The sequence below is a fragment of the Anomaloglossus baeobatrachus genome, unplaced genomic scaffold (assembly GCF_048569485.1).
Source record: "Anomaloglossus baeobatrachus isolate aAnoBae1 unplaced genomic scaffold, aAnoBae1.hap1 Scaffold_275, whole genome shotgun sequence".
In the NCBI taxonomy this organism is placed as follows: Eukaryota; Metazoa; Chordata; class Amphibia; order Anura; family Aromobatidae; genus Anomaloglossus; species Anomaloglossus baeobatrachus.
Genome location: NW_027442244.1, coordinates 65,226 through 83,381, shown reverse-complemented (window position 1 = coordinate 83,381; position 18,156 = coordinate 65,226). Strand labels below are relative to the sequence as shown.

The 18,156-nt window shown below is 46.6% G+C and overlaps 11 non-coding genes across 11 annotated transcripts; all 11 read left to right on the top strand.

Moving 5' to 3' along the window:
• Window positions 1–1,185: 1,185 nt before the first annotated feature.
• LOC142265701 (U2 spliceosomal RNA) lies at window positions 1,186–1,376 on the top strand. The gene has a single exon (XR_012731964.1). It is a non-coding gene; the product is annotated as a U2 spliceosomal RNA (small nuclear RNA).
• Window positions 1,377–2,763: 1,387 nt separating this feature from the next.
• Window positions 2,764–2,954, top strand: LOC142265700 (U2 spliceosomal RNA). Its single transcript, XR_012731963.1, has one exon. It is a non-coding gene; the product is annotated as a U2 spliceosomal RNA (small nuclear RNA).
• A 1,387-nt stretch (window positions 2,955–4,341) lies between these two features.
• On the top strand, window positions 4,342–4,532 carry LOC142265699 (U2 spliceosomal RNA). The gene has a single exon (XR_012731962.1). It is a non-coding gene; the product is annotated as a U2 spliceosomal RNA (small nuclear RNA).
• Window positions 4,533–5,919: 1,387 nt separating this feature from the next.
• On the top strand, window positions 5,920–6,110 carry LOC142265698 (U2 spliceosomal RNA). Its single transcript, XR_012731961.1, has one exon. It is a non-coding gene; the product is annotated as a U2 spliceosomal RNA (small nuclear RNA).
• A 1,387-nt stretch (window positions 6,111–7,497) lies between these two features.
• On the top strand, window positions 7,498–7,688 carry LOC142265697 (U2 spliceosomal RNA). Its single transcript, XR_012731960.1, has one exon. It is a non-coding gene; the product is annotated as a U2 spliceosomal RNA (small nuclear RNA).
• A 1,387-nt stretch (window positions 7,689–9,075) lies between these two features.
• LOC142265696 (U2 spliceosomal RNA) lies at window positions 9,076–9,266 on the top strand. The gene has a single exon (XR_012731959.1). It is a non-coding gene; the product is annotated as a U2 spliceosomal RNA (small nuclear RNA).
• A 1,387-nt stretch (window positions 9,267–10,653) lies between these two features.
• On the top strand, window positions 10,654–10,844 carry LOC142265694 (U2 spliceosomal RNA). The gene has a single exon (XR_012731957.1). It is a non-coding gene; the product is annotated as a U2 spliceosomal RNA (small nuclear RNA).
• A 2,189-nt stretch (window positions 10,845–13,033) lies between these two features.
• Window positions 13,034–13,226, top strand: LOC142265613 (U2 spliceosomal RNA). Its single transcript, XR_012731911.1, has one exon. It is a non-coding gene; the product is annotated as a U2 spliceosomal RNA (small nuclear RNA).
• A 1,387-nt stretch (window positions 13,227–14,613) lies between these two features.
• LOC142265692 (U2 spliceosomal RNA) lies at window positions 14,614–14,804 on the top strand. Its single transcript, XR_012731956.1, has one exon. It is a non-coding gene; the product is annotated as a U2 spliceosomal RNA (small nuclear RNA).
• A 1,387-nt stretch (window positions 14,805–16,191) lies between these two features.
• LOC142265691 (U2 spliceosomal RNA) lies at window positions 16,192–16,382 on the top strand. The gene has a single exon (XR_012731955.1). It is a non-coding gene; the product is annotated as a U2 spliceosomal RNA (small nuclear RNA).
• A 1,386-nt stretch (window positions 16,383–17,768) lies between these two features.
• On the top strand, window positions 17,769–17,959 carry LOC142265690 (U2 spliceosomal RNA). Its single transcript, XR_012731954.1, has one exon. It is a non-coding gene; the product is annotated as a U2 spliceosomal RNA (small nuclear RNA).
• Window positions 17,960–18,156: the final 197 nt, after the last annotated feature.

Genomic DNA, 18,156 nt, shown 5'->3' with positions numbered 1-18,156 from the left:
CCAACTCGGCTATGTCCCCGTGCTGCAGTTCTCTGTCTTATCTAGATCATTTGCAATTGAATGGAATAGATCCCTTTTGGACAAAGTGGATTCACCTGCTGCTGCAGTGACCACAGGTGTGATAAGATCTAGAATTGGCATCTGGTGCGATCTCTCCGCTTCCACTCCAAAGAAAGTTACCTGTTTATTCCTATCATGCATTGGTTTTTGGGGTTTTCTTTGAGTAATGATGATCTCTTTAGTAGTCTGTTGGCGCCCTCTCCTGGAGGAATAGTTTGCTTGCTCTTGGACATTCTAAAAGAGAGGTCATGATAGACATTGAGCTTCTGAGCTCAATTGGGGACAGTCATGGGTGATGAATGTTTGCAACCTACTGCGAAGCCTCATACCGCAATATAAGGAACGTCAAATACTAAGAAAGGGCGGCCTATGAAAGAATTACTACTTTCAATAAGTACACTTAAACGGCTAATTGGGAATAGAAAAACTGTAAAAAGCCCTCTGAGAAAGCCCCCCTCTAACCTTTGATAGTAAGCTTTTCTGTAGTCTGCCTGTTGATGTATTTTCCGTTTGAACTGTGCACAACATGAAGAGACGGAACACTGGCGGCTTGTCACAATGCCCCCCGATGACATCACAATAGCGCTGCTGCCTAGAAAACAAGCTGCGCAGAAGAAGTTGTTCTTTGGGTGGGAGGGTGGGCTAGTGGAAGGAGGGGGCAATCTCTTTTTTTCCCGGGTGGTAGGGGGATGACAGGAGAAGGGAAGCGGGTGGTGAGAAAGGTACAGAGGGCAGGGTTTGGGGGCTGGGAAGGAAAGGGAAAAGATTAGGGTTTGGGGATGATGAAAGGGCTTTCTACGGGTAAGGATGGCAAAGGGTGGCAGTGACGGAAAGTCAGGCAACCTGTCCTGTCCGTCTTTTTGTATCGTGAATTGGAAAGACTGCAAGGGGGAGGGGAGTTGCTTGCGCCCTAAAGGAGGAGTTATTCAGATTCATTGCAGTGGGCGGCGGCTGCAAAACGCACCATTCTTCTTGTTTTTGCTCTGCAAAGCAGCCTTTTCAAGGGTTGGCTTGGGTGACAAAATGTCTTGTGTAGGCATGGGTTTGTCTCCCTCTCGCTCTCTCTCCCTAAGATGTGTCCGGCATAGGCCAGGGTGCCACTCGAGGCCCAAACCAATTCTGGTTATCGCTTCTCGGCCTTTTGGCTAAGATCAAGTGTAGTATCTGTTCTTATCAGTTTAATATCTGATACGTCCCCTATCTGGGGACCATATATTAAATGGATTTTTAGAACAGGGAGATGGAAAAAGAGCTTGCTCTGTCCACTCCACGCATTGACCTGGTATTGCAGTACCTCCAGGAACGGTGCACCCCTTCTTAACCCAGTTTCCAAAAGCAGAACTCAATTCACCTGATTCATATTAGCCCGATTTAATGAATTGGAAGAAAGCATACGTCTTCATATGCACCTCAATTTGGCCCATTCACTTTTCACACTTCCTCCTTTTGTTTTTTATCTTTCACACTTTTGACTTTCTTTATTCATCCAAATAGCAAACTCATCACCACTCAACCTGACCAACTCGGCTATGTCCCCGTGCTGCAGTTCTCTGTCTTATCTAGATCATTTGCAATTGAATGGAATAGATCCCTTTTGGACAAAGTGGATTCACCTGCTGCTGCAGTGACCACAGGTGTGATAAGATCTAGAATTGGCATCTGGTGCGATCTCTCCGCTTCCACTCCAAAGAAAGTTACCTGTTTATTCCTATCATGCATTGGTTTTTGGGGTTTTCTTTGAGTAATGATGATCTCTTTAGTAGTCTGTTGGCGCCCTCTCCTGGAGGAATAGTTTGCTTGCTCTTGGACATTCTAAAAGAGAGGTCATGATAGACATTGAGCTTCTGAGCTCAATTGGGGACAGTCATGGGTGATGAATGTTTGCAACCTACTGCGAAGCCTCATACCGCAATATAAGGAACGTCAAATACTAAGAAAGGGCGGCCTATGAAAGAATTACTACTTTCAATAAGTACACTTAAACGGCTAATTGGGAATAGAAAAACTGTAAAAAGCCCTCTGAGAAAGCCCCCCTCTAACCTTTGATAGTAAGCTTTTCTGTAGTCTGCCTGTTGATGTATTTTCCGTTTGAACTGTGCACAACATGAAGAGACGGAACACTGGCGACTTGTCACAATGCCCCCCGATGACATCACAATAGCGCTGCTGCCTAGAAAACAAGCTGCGCAGAAGAAGTTGTTCTTTGGGTGGGAGGGTGGGCTAGTGGAAGGAGGGGGCAATCTCTTTTTTTCCCGGGTGGTAGGGGGATGACAGGAGAAGGGAAGCGGGTGGTGAGAAAGGTACAGAGGGCAGGGTTTGGGGGCTGGGAAGGAAAGGGAAAAGATTAGGGTTTGGGGATGATGAAAGGGCTTTCTACGGGTAAGGATGGCAAAGGGTGGCAGTGACGGAAAGTCAGGCAACCTGTCCTGTCCGTCTTTTTGTATCGTGAATTGGAAAGACTGCAAGGGGGAGGGGAGTTGCTTGCGCCCTAAAGGAGGAGTTATTCAGATTCATTGCAGTGGGCGGCGGCTGCAAAACGCACCATTCTTCTTGTTTTTGCTCTGCAAAGCAGCCTTTTCAAGGGTTGGCTTGGGTGACAAAATGTCTTGTGTAGGCGTGGGTTTGTCTCCCTCTCGCTCTCTCTCCCTAAGATGTGTCCGGCATAGGCCAGGGTGCCACTCGAGGCCCAAACCAATTCTGGTTATCGCTTCTCGGCCTTTTGGCTAAGATCAAGTGTAGTATCTGTTCTTATCAGTTTAATATCTGATACGTCCCCTATCTGGGGACCATATATTAAATGGATTTTTAGAACAGGGAGATGGAAAAAGAGCTTGCTCTGTCCACTCCACGCATTGACCTGGTATTGCAGTACCTCCAGGAACGGTGCACCCCTTCTTAACCCAGTTTCCAAAAGCAGAACTCAATTCACCTGATTCATATTAGCCCGATTTAATGAATTGGAAGAAAGCATACGTCTTCATATGCACCTCAATTTGGCCCATTCACTTTTCACACTTCCTCCTTTTGTTTTTTATCTTTCACACTTTTGACTTTCTTTATTCATCCAAATAGCAAACTCATCACCACTCAACCTGACCAACTCGGCTATGTCCCCGTGCTGCAGTTCTCTGTCTTATCTAGATCATTTGCAATTGAATGGAATAGATCCCTTTTGGACAAAGTGGATTCACCTGCTGCTGCAGTGACCACAGGTGTGATAAGATCTAGAATTGGCATCTGGTGCGATCTCTCCGCTTCCACTCCAAAGAAAGTTACCTGTTTATTCCTATCATGCATTGGTTTTTGGGGTTTTCTTTGAGTAATGATGATCTCTTTAGTAGTCTGTTGGCGCCCTCTCCTGGAGGAATAGTTTGCTTGCTCTTGGACATTCTAAAAGAGAGGTCATGATAGACATTGAGCTTCTGAGCTCAATTGGGGACAGTCATGGGTGATGAATGTTTGCAACCTACTGCGAAGCCTCATACCGCAATATAAGGAACGTCAAATACTAAGAAAGGGCGGCCTATGAAAGAATTACTACTTTCAATAAGTACACTTAAACGGCTAATTGGGAATAGAAAAACTGTAAAAAGCCCTCTGAGAAAGCCCCCCTCTAACCTTTGATAGTAAGCTTTTCTGTAGTCTGCCTGTTGATGTATTTTCCGTTTGAACTGTGCACAACATGAAGAGACGGATCACTGGCGGCTTGTCACAATGCCCCCCGATGACATCACAATAGCGCTGCTGCCTAGAAAACAAGCTGCGCAGAAGAAGTTGTTCTTTGGGTGGGAGGGTGGGCTAGTGGAAGGAGGGGGCAATCTCTTTTTTTCCCGGGTGGTAGGGGGATGACAGGAGAAGGGAAGCGGGTGGTGAGAAAGGTACAGAGGGCAGGGTTTGGGGGCTGGGAAGGAAAGGGAAAAGATTAGGGTTTGGGGATGATGAAAGGGCTTTCTACGGGTAAGGATGGCAAAGGGTGGCAGTGACGGAAAGTCAGGCAACCTGTCCTGTCCGTCTTTTTGTATCGTGAATTGGAAAGACTGCAAGGGGGAGGGGAGTTGCTTGCGCCCTAAAGGAGGAGTTATTCAGATTCATTGCAGTGGGCGGCGGCTGCAAAACGCACCATTCTTCTTGTTTTTGCTCTGCAAAGCAGCCTTTTCAAGGGTTGGCTTGGGTGACAAAATGTCTTGTGTAGGCGTGGGTTTGTCTCCCTCTCGCTCTCTCTCCCTAAGATGTGTCCGGCATAGGCCAGGGTGCCACTCGAGGCCCAAACCAATTCTGGTTATCGCTTCTCGGCCTTTTGGCTAAGATCAAGTGTAGTATCTGTTCTTATCAGTTTAATATCTGATACGTCCCCTATCTGGGGACCATATATTAAATGGATTTTTAGAACAGGGAGATGGAAAAAGAGCTTGCTCTGTCCACTCCACGCATTGACCTGGTATTGCAGTACCTCCAGGAACGGTGCACCCCTTCTTAACCCAGTTTCCAAAAGCAGAACTCAATTCACCTGATTCATATTAGCCCGATTTAATGAATTGGAAGAAAGCATACGTCTTCATATGCACCTCAATTTGGCCCATTCACTTTTCACACTTCCTCCTTTTGTTTTTTATCTTTCACACTTTTGACTTTCTTTATTCATCCAAATAGCAAACTCATCACCACTCAACCTGACCAACTCGGCTATGTCCCCGTGCTGCAGTTCTCTGTCTTATCTAGATCATTTGCAATTGAATGGAATAGATCCCTTTTGGACAAAGTGGATTCACCTGCTGCTGCAGTGACCACAGGTGTGATAAGATCTAGAATTGGCATCTGGTGCGATCTCTCCGCTTCCACTCCAAAGAAAGTTACCTGTTTATTCCTATCATGCATTGGTTTTTGGGGTTTTCTTTGAGTAATGATGATCTTTTTAGTAGTCTGTTGGCGCCCTCTCCTGGAGGAATAGTTTGCTTGCTCTTGGACATTCTAAAAGAGAGGTCATGATAGACATTGAGCTTCTGAGCTCAATTGGGGACAGTCATGGGTGATGAATGTTTGCAACCTACTGCGAAGCCTCATACCGCAATATAAGGAACGTCAAATACTAAGAAAGGGCGGCCTATGAAAGAATTACTACTTTCAATAAGTACACTTAAACGGCTAATTGGGAATAGAAAAACTGTAAAAAGCCCTCTGAGAAAGCCCCCCTCTAACCTTTGATAGTAAGCTTTTCTGTAGTCTGCCTGTTGATGTATTTTCCGTTTGAACTGTGCACAACATGAAGAGACGGAACACTGGCGGCTTGTCACAATGCCCCCCGATGACATCACAATAGCGCTGCTGCCTAGAAAACAAGCTGCGCAGAAGAAGTTGTTCTTTGGGTGGGAGGGTGGGCTAGTGGAAGGAGGGGGCAATCTCTTTTTTTCCCGGGTGGTAGGGGGATGACAGGAGAAGGGAAGCGGGTGGTGAGAAAGGTACAGAGGGCAGGGTTTGGGGGCTGGGAAGGAAAGGGAAAAGATTAGGGTTTGGGGATGATGAAAGGGCTTTCTACGGGTAAGGATGGCAAAGGGTGGCAGTGACGGAAAGTCAGGCAACCTGTCCTGTCCGTCTTTTTGTATCGTGAATTGGAAAGACTGCAAGGGGGAGGGGAGTTGCTTGCGCCCTAAAGGAGGAGTTATTCAGATTCATTGCAGTGGGCGGCGGCTGCAAAACGCACCATTCTTCTTGTTTTTGCTCTGCAAAGCAGCCTTTTCAAGGGTTGGCTTGGGTGACAAAATGTCTTGTGTAGGCGTGGGTTTGTCTCCCTCTCGCTCTCTCTCCCTAAGATGTGTCCGGCATAGGCCAGGGTGCCACTCGAGGCCCAAACCAATTCTGGTTATCGCTTCTCGGCCTTTTGGCTAAGATCAAGTGTAGTATCTGTTCTTATCAGTTTAATATCTGATACGTCCCCTATCTGGGGACCATATATTAAATGGATTTTTAGAACAGGGAGATGGAAAAAGAGCTTGCTCTGTCCACTCCACGCATTGACCTGGTATTGCAGTACCTCCAGGAACGGTGCACCCCTTCTTAACCCAGTTTCCAAAAGCAGAACTCAATTCACCTGATTCATATTAGCCCGATTTAATGAATTGGAAGAAAGCATACGTCTTCATATGCACCTCAATTTGGCCCATTCACTTTTCACACTTCCTCCTTTTGTTTTTTATCTTTCACACTTTTGACTTTCTTTATTCATCCAAATAGCAAACTCATCACCACTCAACCTGACCAACTCGGCTATGTCCCCGTGCTGCAGTTCTCTGTCTTATCTAGATCATTTGCAATTGAATGGAATAGATCCCTTTTGGACAAAGTGGATTCACCTGCTGCTGCAGTGACCACAGGTGTGATAAGATCTAGAATTGGCATCTGGTGCGATCTCTCCGCTTCCACTCCAAAGAAAGTTACCTGTTTATTCCTATCATGCATTGGTTTTTGGGGTTTTCTTTGAGTAATGATGATCTCTTTAGTAGTCTGTTGGCGCCCTCTCCTGGAGGAATAGTTTGCTTGCTCTTGGACATTCTAAAAGAGAGGTCATGATAGACATTGAGCTTCTGAGCTCAATTGGGGACAGTCATGGGTGATGAATGTTTGCAACCTACTGCGAAGCCTCATACCGCAATATAAGGAACGTCAAATACTAAGAAAGGGCGGCCTATGAAAGAATTACTACTTTCAATAAGTACACTTAAACGGCTAATTGGGAATAGAAAAACTGTAAAAAGCCCTCTGAGAAAGCCCCCCTCTAACCTTTGATAGTAAGCTTTTCTGTAGTCTGCCTGTTGATGTATTTTCCGTTTGAACTGTGCACAACATGAAGAGACGGAACACTGGCGGCTTGTCACAATGCCCCCCGATGACATCACAATAGCGCTGCTGCCTAGAAAACAAGCTGCGCAGAAGAAGTTGTTCTTTGGGTGGGAGGGTGGGCTAGTGGAAGGAGGGGGCAATCTCTTTTTTTCCCGGGTGGTAGGGGGATGACAGGAGAAGGGAAGCGGGTGGTGAGAAAGGTACAGAGGGCAGGGTTTGGGGGCTGGGAAGGAAAGGGAAAAGATTAGGGTTTGGGGATGATGAAAGGGCTTTCTACGGGTAAGGATGGCAAAGGGTGGCAGTGACGGAAAGTCAGGCAACCTGTCCTGTCCGTCTTTTTGTATCGTGAATTGGAAAGACTGCAAGGGGGAGGGGAGTTGCTTGCGCCCTAAAGGAGGAGTTATTCAGATTCATTGCAGTGGGCGGCGGCTGCAAAACGCACCATTCTTCTTGTTTTTGCTCTGCAAAGCAGCCTTTTCAAGGGTTGGCTTGGGTGACAAAATGTCTTGTGTAGGCGTGGGTTTGTCTCCCTCTCGCTCTCTCTCCCTAAGATGTGTCCGGCATAGGCCAGGGTGCCACTCGAGGCCCAAACCAATTCTGGTTATCGCTTCTCGGCCTTTTGGCTAAGATCAAGTGTAGTATCTGTTCTTATCAGTTTAATATCTGATACGTCCCCTATCTGGGGACCATATATTAAATGGATTTTTAGAACAGGGAGATGGAAAAAGAGCTTGCTCTGTCCACTCCACGCATTGACCTGGTATTGCAGTACCTCCAGGAACGGTGCACCCCTTCTTAACCCAGTTTCCAAAAGCAGAACTCAATTCACCTGATTCATATTAGCCCGATTTAATGAATTGGAAGAAAGCATACGTCTTCATATGCACCTCAATTTGGCCCATTCACTTTTCACACTTCCTCCTTTTGTTTTTTATCTTTCACACTTTTGACTTTCTTTATTCATCCAAATAGCAAACTCATCACCACTCAACCTGACCAACTCGGCTATGTCCCCGTGCTGCAGTTCTCTGTCTTATCTAGATCATTTGCAATTGAATGGAATAGATCCCTTTTGGACAAAGTGGATTCACCTGCTGCTGCAGTGACCACAGGTGTGATAAGATCTAGAATTGGCATCTGGTGCGATCTCTCCGCTTCCACTCCAAAGAAAGTTACCTGTTTATTCCTATCATGCATTGGTTTTTGGGGTTTTCTTTGAGTAATGATGATCTCTTTAGTAGTCTGTTGGCGCCCTCTCCTGGAGGAATAGTTTGCTTGCTCTTGGACATTCTAAAAGAGAGGTCATGATAGACATTGAGCTTCTGAGCTCAATTGGGGACAGTCATGGGTGATGAATGTTTGCAACCTACTGCGAAGCCTCATACCGCAATATAAGGAACGTCAAATACTAAGAAAGGGCGGCCTATGAAAGAATTACTACTTTCAATAAGTACACTTAAACGGCTAATTGGGAATAGAAAAACTGTAAAAAGCCCTCTGAGAAAGCCCCCCTCTAACCTTTGATAGTAAGCTTTTCTGTAGTCTGCCTGTTGATGTATTTTCCGTTTGAACTGTGCACAACATGAAGAGACGGAACACTGGCGGCTTGTCACAATGCCCCCCGATGACATCACAATAGCGCTGCTGCCTAGAAAACAAGCTGCGCAGAAAAAGTTGTTCTTTGGGTGGGAGGGTGGGCTAGTGGAAGGAGGGGGCAATCTCTTTTTTTCCCGGGTGGTAGGGGGATGACAGGAGAAGGGAAGCGGGTGGTGAGAAAGGTACAGAGGGCAGGGTTTGGGGGCTGGGAAGGAAAGGGAAAAGATTAGGGTTTGGGGATGATGAAAGGGCTTTCTACGGGTAAGGATGGCAAAGGGTGGCAGTGACGGAAAGTCAGGCAACCTGTCCTGTCCGTCTTTTTGTATCGTGAATTGGAAAGACTGCAAGGGGGAGGGGAGTTGCTTGCGCCCTAAAGGAGGAGTTATTCAGATTCATTGCAGTGGGCGGCGGCTGCAAAACGCACCATTCTTCTTGTTTTTGCTCTGCAAAGCAGCCTTTTCAAGGGTTGGCTTGGGTGACAAAATGTCTTGTGTAGGCGTGGGTTTGTCTCCCTCTCGCTCTCTCTCCCTAAGATGTGTCCGGCATAGGCCAGGGTGCCACTCGAGGCCCAAACCAATTCTGGTTATCGCTTCTCGGCCTTTTGGCTAAGATCAAGTGTAGTATCTGTTCTTATCAGTTTAATATCTGATACGTCCCCTATCTGGGGACCATATATTAAATGGATTTTTAGAACAGGGAGATGGAAAAAGAGCTTGCTCTGTCCACTCCACGCATTGACCTGGTATTGCAGTACCTCCAGGAACGGTGCACCCCTTCTTAACCCAGTTTCCAAAAGCAGAACTCAATTCACCTGATTCATATTAGCCCGATTTAATGAATTGGAAGAAAGCATACGTCTTCATATGCACCTCAATTTGGCCCATTCACTTTTCACACTTCCTCCTTTTGTTTTTTATCTTTCACACTTTTGACTTTCTTTATTCATCCAAATAGCAAACTCATCACCACTCAACCTGACCAACTCGGCTATGTCCCCGTGCTGCAGTTCTCTGTCTTATCTAGATCATTTGCAATTGAATGGAATAGATCCCTTTTGGACAAAGTGGATTCACCTGCTGCTGCAGTGACCACAGGTGTGATAAGATCTAGAATTGGCATCTGGTGCGATCTCTCCGCTTCCACTCCAAAGAAAGTTACCTGTTTATTCCTATCATGCATTGGTTTTTGGGGTTTTCTTTGAGTAATGATGATCTCTTTAGTAGTCTGTTGGCGCCCTCTCCTGGAGGAATAGTTTGCTTGCTCTTGGACATTCTAAAAGAGAGGTCATGATAGACATTGAGCTTCTGAGCTCAATTGGGGACAGTCATGGGTGATGAATGTTTGCAACCTACTGCGAAGCCTCATACCGCAATATAAGGAACGTCAAATACTAAGAAAGGGCGGCCTATGAAAGAATTACTACTTTCAATAAGTACACTTAAACGGCTAATTGGGAATAGAAAAACTGTAAAAAGCCCTCTGAGAAAGCCCCCCTCTAACCTTTGATAGTAAGCTTTTCTGTAGTCTGCCTGTTGATGTATTTTCCGTTTGAACTGTGCACAACATGAAGAGACGGAACACTGGCGGCTTGTCACAATGCCCCCCGATGACATCACAATAGCGCTGCTGCCTAGAAAACAAGCTGCGCAGAAGAAGTTGTTCTTTGGGTGGGAGGGTGGGCTAGTGGAAGGAGGGGGCAATCTCTTTTTTTCCCGGGTGGTAGGGGGATGACAGGAGAAGGGAAGCGGGTGGTGAGAAAGGTACAGAGGGCAGGGTTTGGGGGCTGGGAAGGAAAGGGAAAAGATTAGGGTTTGGGGATGATGAAAGGGCTTTCTACGGGTAAGGATGGCAAAGGGTGGCAGTGACGGAAAGTCAGGCAACCTGTCCTGTCCGTCTTTTTGTATCGTGAATTGGAAAGACTGCAAGGGGGAGGGGAGTTGCTTGCGCCCTAAAGGAGGAGTTATTCAGATTCATTGCAGTGGGCGGCGGCTGCAAAACGCACCATTCTTCTTGTTTTTGCTCTGCAAAGCAGCCTTTTCAAGGGTTGGCTTGGGTGACAAAATGTCTTGTGTAGGCGTGGGTTTGTCTCCCTCTCGCTCTCTCTCCCTAAGATGTGTCCGGCATAGGCCAGGGTGCCACTCGAGGCCCAAACCAATTCTGGTTATCGCTTCTCGGCCTTTTGGCTAAGATCAAGTGTAGTATCTGTTCTTATCAGTTTAATATCTGATACGTCCCCTATCTGGGGACCATATATTAAATGGATTTTTAGAACAGGGAGATGGAAAAAGAGCTTGCTCTGTCCACTCCACGCATTGACCTGGTATTGCAGTACCTCCAGGAACGGTGCACCCCTTCTTAACCCAGTTTCCAAAAGCAGAACTCAATTCACCTGATTCATATTAGCCCGATTTAATGAATTGGAAGAAAGCATACGTCTTCATATGCACCTCAATTTGGCCCATTCACTTTTCACACTTCCTCCTTTTGTTTTTTATCTTTCACACTTTTGACTTTCTTTATTCATCCAAATAGCAAACTCATCACCACTCAACCTGACCAACTCGGCTATGTCCCCGTGCTGCAGTTCTCTGTCTTATCTAGATCATTTGCAATTGAATGGAATAGATCCCTTTTGGACAAAGTGGATTCACCTGCTGCTGCAGTGACCACAGGTGTGATAAGATCTAGAATTGGCATCTGGTGCGATCTCTCCGCTTCCACTCCAAAGAAAGTTACCTGTTTATTCCTATCATGCATTGGTTTTTGGGGTTTTCTTTGAGTAATGATGATCTCTTTAGTAGTCTGTTGGCGCCCTCTCCTGGAGGAATAGTTTGCTTGCTCTTGGACATTCTAAAAGAGAGGTCATGATAGACATTGAGCTTCTGAGCTCAATTGGGGACAGTCATGGGTGATGAATGTTTGCAACCTACTGCGAAGCCTCATACCGCAATATAAGGAACGTCAAATACTAAGAAAGGGCGGCCTATGAAAGAATTACTACTTTCAATAAGTACACTTAAACGGCTAATTGGGAATAGAAAAACTGTAAAAAGCCCTCTGAGAAAGCCCCCCTCTAACCTTTGATAGTAAGCTTTTCTGTAGTCTGCCTGTTGATGTATTTTCCGTTTGAACTGTGCACAACATGAAGAGACGGAACACTGGCGGCTTGTCACAATGCCCCCCGATGACATCACAATAGCGCTGCTGCCTAGAAAACAAGCTGCGCAGAAGAAGTTGTTCTTTGGGTGGGAGGGTGGGCTAGTGGAAGGAGGGGGCAATCTCTTTTTTTCCCGGGTGGTAGGGGGATGACAGGAGAAGGGAAGCGGGTGGTGAGAAAGGTACAGAGGGCAGGGTTTGGGGGCTGGGAAGGAAAGGGAAAAGATTAGGGTTTGGGGATGATGAAAGGGCTTTCTACGGGTAAGGATGGCAAAGGGTGGCAGTGACGGAAAGTCAGGCAACCTGTCCTGTCCGTCTTTTTGTATCGTGAATTGGAAAGACTGCAAGGGGGAGGGGAGTTGCTTGCGCCCTAAAGGAGGAGTTATTCAGATTCATTGCAGTGGGCGGCGGCTGCAAAACGCACCATTCTTCTTGTTTTTGCTCTGCAAAGCAGCCTTTTCAAGGGTTGGCTTGGGTGACAAAATGTCTTGTGTAGGCGTGGGTTTGTCTCCCTCTCGCTCTCTCTCCCTAAGATGTGTCCGGCATAGGCCAGGGTGCCACTCGAGGCCCAAACCAATTCTGGTTATCGCTTCTCGGCCTTTTGGCTAAGATCAAGTGTAGTGTTGTTCGAAGAGGTGGTTTAAGCTCCAGGCCACCTTAGTACAATGATACAATGCACACTGGAAGGTTGCGCTTGCTAGTACTCTGGGTGGATAGTATATTCATCTAGAGGAAAACATGGCCCTACCAGGATCGAGGCTATTAGACTGAGTAAGGGTGGGGGGCTATGGTACAACGTGCCCCAGGACTGACGACCCTGGAGTGAGTCTGAGCTTGCTGGCTTGGGACCCCGGCAAGTCTTGGGCTCTGTAGCACACCGTACCTTGCCTTTTCATACTTTTTGAGCATATTACCCTATCCCGGCCTTCTGGCTAGGAAGGGAAATTTTTATAATCCCGGTCGGAGGTCTGGTCAGCTTTGGGCTGAGAAACTAACACCCGGTTGGAGGTCTGGGTCAGCTTCGGCTGAGAAACCAACACCCGGTTGGAGGTCTGGGTCAGCTTCGGCTGAGAAACCAACACCCGGTTGGAGGTCCGGTTAGCCTTGGGCTGAGAAACCAACACCGGTTGACGGTCCGGGCAGTTTCGGCTGCGAAACCAACAACTAGTAGCTCTCTACTCCACTTGGGTAAGATGCCTGGGTGGACGCTGGGAGCAACGACAAGGCTCAACCAGGCTTCGGCTTGGGGGAGCACCGAAGATCCCTGACCCTTGCTGTGGCCTTCTGGCTCGGAGGGACGGGGTTGATTTTTGGGGACCCTCTCCTCACGGTGGGGTCCACACGAATCCTAGCCTTTGCACTGTTTTTGGTGTGACTTCGGTCATGCATTTTTTGTGGTGCTTTGGAAAGCTTCATTAAATCAAAAATCTGTTCTTATCAGTTTAATATCTGATACGTCCCCTATCTGGGGACCATATATTAAATGGATTTTTAGAACAGGGAGATGGAAAAAGAGCTTGCTCTGTCCACTCCACGCATTGACCTGGTATTGCAGTACCTCCAGGAACGGTGCACCCCTTCTTAACCCAGTTTCCAAAAGCAGAACTCAATTCACCTGATTCATATTAGCCCGATTTAATGAATTGGAAGAAAGCATACGTCTTCATATGCACCTCAATTTGGCCCATTCACTTTTCACACTTCCTCCTTTTGTTTTTTATCTTTCACACTTTTGACTTTCTTTATTCATCCAAATAGCAAACTCATCACCACTCAACCTGACCAACTCGGCTATGTCCCCGTGCTGCAGTTCTCTGTCTTATCTAGATCATTTGCAATTGAATGGAATAGATCCCTTTTGGACAAAGTGGATTCACCTGCTGCTGCAGTGACCACAGGTGTGATAAGATCTAGAATTGGCATCTGGTGCGATCTCTCCGCTTCCACTCCAAAGAAAGTTACCTGTTTATTCCTATCATGCATTGGTTTTTGGGGTTTTCTTTGAGTAATGATGATCTCTTTAGTAGTCTGTTGGCGCCCTCTCCTGGAGGAATAGTTTGCTTGCTCTTGGACATTCTAAAAGAGAGGTCATGATAGACATTGAGCTTCTGAGCTCAATTGGGGACAGTCATGGGTGATGAATGTTTGCAACCTACTGCGAAGCCTCATACCGCAATATAAGGAACGTCAAATACTAAGAAAGGGCGGCCTATGAAAGAATTACTACTTTCAATAAGTACACTTAAACGGCTAATTGGGAATAGAAAAACTGTAAAAAGCCCTCTGAGAAAGCCCCCCTCTAACCTTTGATAGTAAGCTTTTCTGTAGTCTGCCTGTTGATGTATTTTCCGTTTGAACTGTGCACAACATGAAGAGACGGAACACTGGCGGCTTGTCACAATGCCCCCCGATGACATCACAATAGCGCTGCTGCCTAGAAAACAAGCTGCGCAGAAGAAGTTGTTCTTTGGGTGGGAGGGTGGGCTAGTGGAAGGAGGGGGCAATCTCTTTTTTTCCCGGGTGGTAGGGGGATGACAGGAGAAGGGAAGCGGGTGGTGAGAAAGGTACAGAGGGCAGGGTTTGGGGGCTGGGAAGGAAAGGGAAAAGATTAGGGTTTGGGGATGATGAAAGGGCTTTCTACGGGTAAGGATGGCAAAGGGTGGCAGTGACGGAAAGTCAGGCAACCTGTCCTGTCCGTCTTTTTGTATCGTGAATTGGAAAGACTGCAAGGGGGAGGGGAGTTGCTTGCGCCCTAAAGGAGGAGTTATTCAGATTCATTGCAGTGGGCGGCGGCTGCAAAACGCACCATTCTTCTTGTTTTTGCTCTGCAAAGCAGCCTTTTCAAGGGTTGGCTTGGGTGACAAAATGTCTTGTGTAGGCGTGGGTTTGTCTCCCTCTCGCTCTCTCTCCCTAAGATGTGTCCGGCATAGGCCAGGGTGCCACTCGAGGCCCAAACCAATTCTGGTTATCGCTTCTCGGCCTTTTGGCTAAGATCAAGTGTAGTATCTGTTCTTATCAGTTTAATATCTGATACGTCCCCTATCTGGGGACCATATATTAAATGGATTTTTAGAACAGGGAGATGGAAAAAGAGCTTGCTCTGTCCACTCCACGCATTGACCTGGTATTGCAGTACCTCCAGGAACGGTGCACCCCTTCTTAACCCAGTTTCCAAAAGCAGAACTCAATTCACCTGATTCATATTAGCCCGATTTAATGAATTGGAAGAAAGCATACGTCTTCATATGCACCTCAATTTGGCCCATTCACTTTTCACACTTCCTCCTTTTGTTTTTTATCTTTCACACTTTTGACTTTCTTTATTCATCCAAATAGCAAACTCATCACCACTCAACCTGACCAACTCGGCTATGTCCCCGTGCTGCAGTTCTCTGTCTTATCTAGATCATTTGCAATTGAATGGAATAGATCCCTTTTGGACAAAGTGGATTCACCTGCTGCTGCAGTGACCACAGGTGTGATAAGATCTAGAATTGGCATCTGGTGCGATCTCTCCGCTTCCACTCCAAAGAAAGTTACCTGTTTATTCCTATCATGCATTGGTTTTTGGGGTTTTCTTTGAGTAATGATGATCTCTTTAGTAGTCTGTTGGCGCCCTCTCCTGGAGGAATAGTTTGCTTGCTCTTGGACATTCTAAAAGAGAGGTCATGATAGACATTGAGCTTCTGAGCTCAATTGGGGACAGTCATGGGTGATGAATGTTTGCAACCTACTGCGAAGCCTCATACCGCAATATAAGGAACGTCAAATACTAAGAAAGGGCGGCCTATGAAAGAATTACTACTTTCAATAAGTACACTTAAACGGCTAATTGGGAATAGAAAAACTGTAAAAAGCCCTCTGAGAAAGCCCCCCTCTAACCTTTGATAGTAAGCTTTTCTGTAGTCTGCCTGTTGATGTATTTTCCGTTTGAACTGTGCACAACATGAAGAGACGGAACACTGGCGGCTTGTCACAATGCCCCCCGATGACATCACAATAGCGCTGCTGCCTAGAAAACAAGCTGCGCAGAAGAAGTTGTTCTTTGGGTGGGAGGGTGGGCTAGTGGAAGGAGGGGGCAATCTCTTTTTTTCCCGGGTGGTAGGGGGATGACAGGAGAAGGGAAGCGGGTGGTGAGAAAGGTACAGAGGGCAGGGTTTGGGGGCTGGGAAGGAAAGGGAAAAGATTAGGGTTTGGGGATGATGAAAGGGCTTTCTACGGGTAAGGATGGCAAAGGGTGGCAGTGACGGAAAGTCAGGCAACCTGTCCTGTCCGTCTTTTTGTATCGTGAATTGGAAAGACTGCAAGGGGGAGGGGAGTTGCTTGCGCCCTAAAGGAGGAGTTATTCAGATTCATTGCAGTGGGCGGCGGCTGCAAAACGCACCATTCTTCTTGTTTTTGCTCTGCAAAGCAGCCTTTTCAAGGGTTGGCTTGGGTGACAAAATGTCTTGTGTAGGCGTGGGTTTGTCTCCCTCTCGCTCTCTCTCCCTAAGATGTGTCCGGCATAGGCCAGGGTGCCACTCGAGGCCCAAACCAATTCTGGTTATCGCTTCTCGGCCTTTTGGCTAAGATCAAGTGTAGTATCTGTTCTTATCAGTTTAATATCTGATACGTCCCCTATCTGGGGACCATATATTAAATGGATTTTTAGAACAGGGAGATGGAAAAAGAGCTTGCTCTGTCCACTCCACGCATTGACCTGGTATTGCAGTACCTCCAGGAACGGTGCACCCCTTCTTAACCCAGTTTCCAAAAGCAGAACTCAATTCACCTGATTCATATTAGCCCGATTTAATGAATTGGAAGAAAGCATACGTCTTCATATGCACCTCAATTTGGCCCATTCACTTTTCACACTTCCTCCTTTTGTTTTTTATCTTTCACACTTTTGACTTTCTTTATTCATCCAAATAGCAAACTCATCACCACTCAACCTGACCAACTCGGCTATGTCCCCGTGCTGCAGTTCTCTGTCTTATCTAGATCATTTGCAATTGAATGGAATAGATCCCTTTTGGACAAAGTGGATTCACCTGCTGCTGCAGTGACCACAGGTGTGATAAGATCTAGAATTGGCATCTGGTGCGATCTCTCCGCTTCCACTCCAAAGAAAGTTACCTGTTTATTCCTATCATGCATTGGTTTTTGGGGTTTTCTTTGAGTAATGATGATCTCTTTAGTAGTCTGTTGGCGCCCTCTCCTGGAGGAATAGTTTGCTTGCTCTTGTCATTCTAAAAGAGAGGTCATGATAGACATTGAGCTTCTGAGCTCAATTGGGGACAGTCATGGGTGATGAATGTTTGCAACCTACTGCGAAGCCTCATACCGCAATATAAGGAACGTCAAATACTAAGAAAGGGCGGCCTATGAAAGAATTACTACTTTCAATAAGTACACTTAAACGGCTAATTGGGAATAGAAAAACTGTAAAAAGCCCTCTGAGAAAGCCCCCCTCTAACCTTTGATAGTAAGCTTTTCTGTAGTCTGCCTGTTGATGTATTTTCCGTTTGAACTGTGCACAACATGAAGAGACGGAACACTGGCGGCTTGTCACAATGCCCCCCGATGACATCACAATAGCGCTGCTGCCTAGAAAACAAGCTGCGCAGAAGAAGTTGTTCTTTGGGTGGGAGGGTGGGCTAGTGGAAGGAGGGGGCAATCTCTTTTTTTCCCGGGTGGTAGGGGGATGACAGGAGAAGGGAAGCGGGTGGTGAGAAAGGTACAGAGGGCAGGGTTTGGGGGCTGGGAAGGAAAGGGAAAAGATTAGGGTTTGGGGATGATGAAAGGGCTTTCTACGGGTAAGGATGGCAAAGGGTGGCAGTGACGGAAAGTCAGGCAACCTGTCCTGTCCGTCTTTTTGTATCGTGAATTGGAAAGACTGCAAGGGGGAGGGGAGTTGCTTGCGCCCTAAAGGAGGAGTTATTCAGATTCATTGCAGTGGGCGGCGGCTGCAAAACGCACCATTCTTCTTGTTTTTGCTCTGCAAAGCAGCCTTTTCAAGGGTTGGCTTGGGTGACAAAATGTCTTGTGTAGGCGTGGGTTTGTCTCCCTCTCGCTCTCTCTCCCTAAGATGTGTCCGGCATAGGCCAGGGTGCCACTCGAGGCCCAAACCAATTCTGGTTATCGCTTCTCGGCCTTTTGGCTAAGATCAAGTGTAGTATCTGTTCTTATCAGTTTAATATCTGATACGTCCCCTATCTGGGGACCATATATTAAATGGATTTTTAGAACAGGGAGATGGAAAAAGAGCTTGCTCTGTCCACTCCACGCATTGACCTGGTATTGCAGTACCTCCAGGAACGGTGCACCCCTTCTTAACCCAGTTTCCAAAAGCAGAACTCAATTCACCTGATTCATATTAGCCCGATTTAATGAATTGGAAGAAAGCATACGTCTTCATATGCACCTCAATTTGGCCCATTCACTTTTCACACTTCCTCCTTTTGTTTTTTATCTTTCACACTTTTGACTTTCTTTATTCATCCAAATAGCAAACTCATCACCACTCAA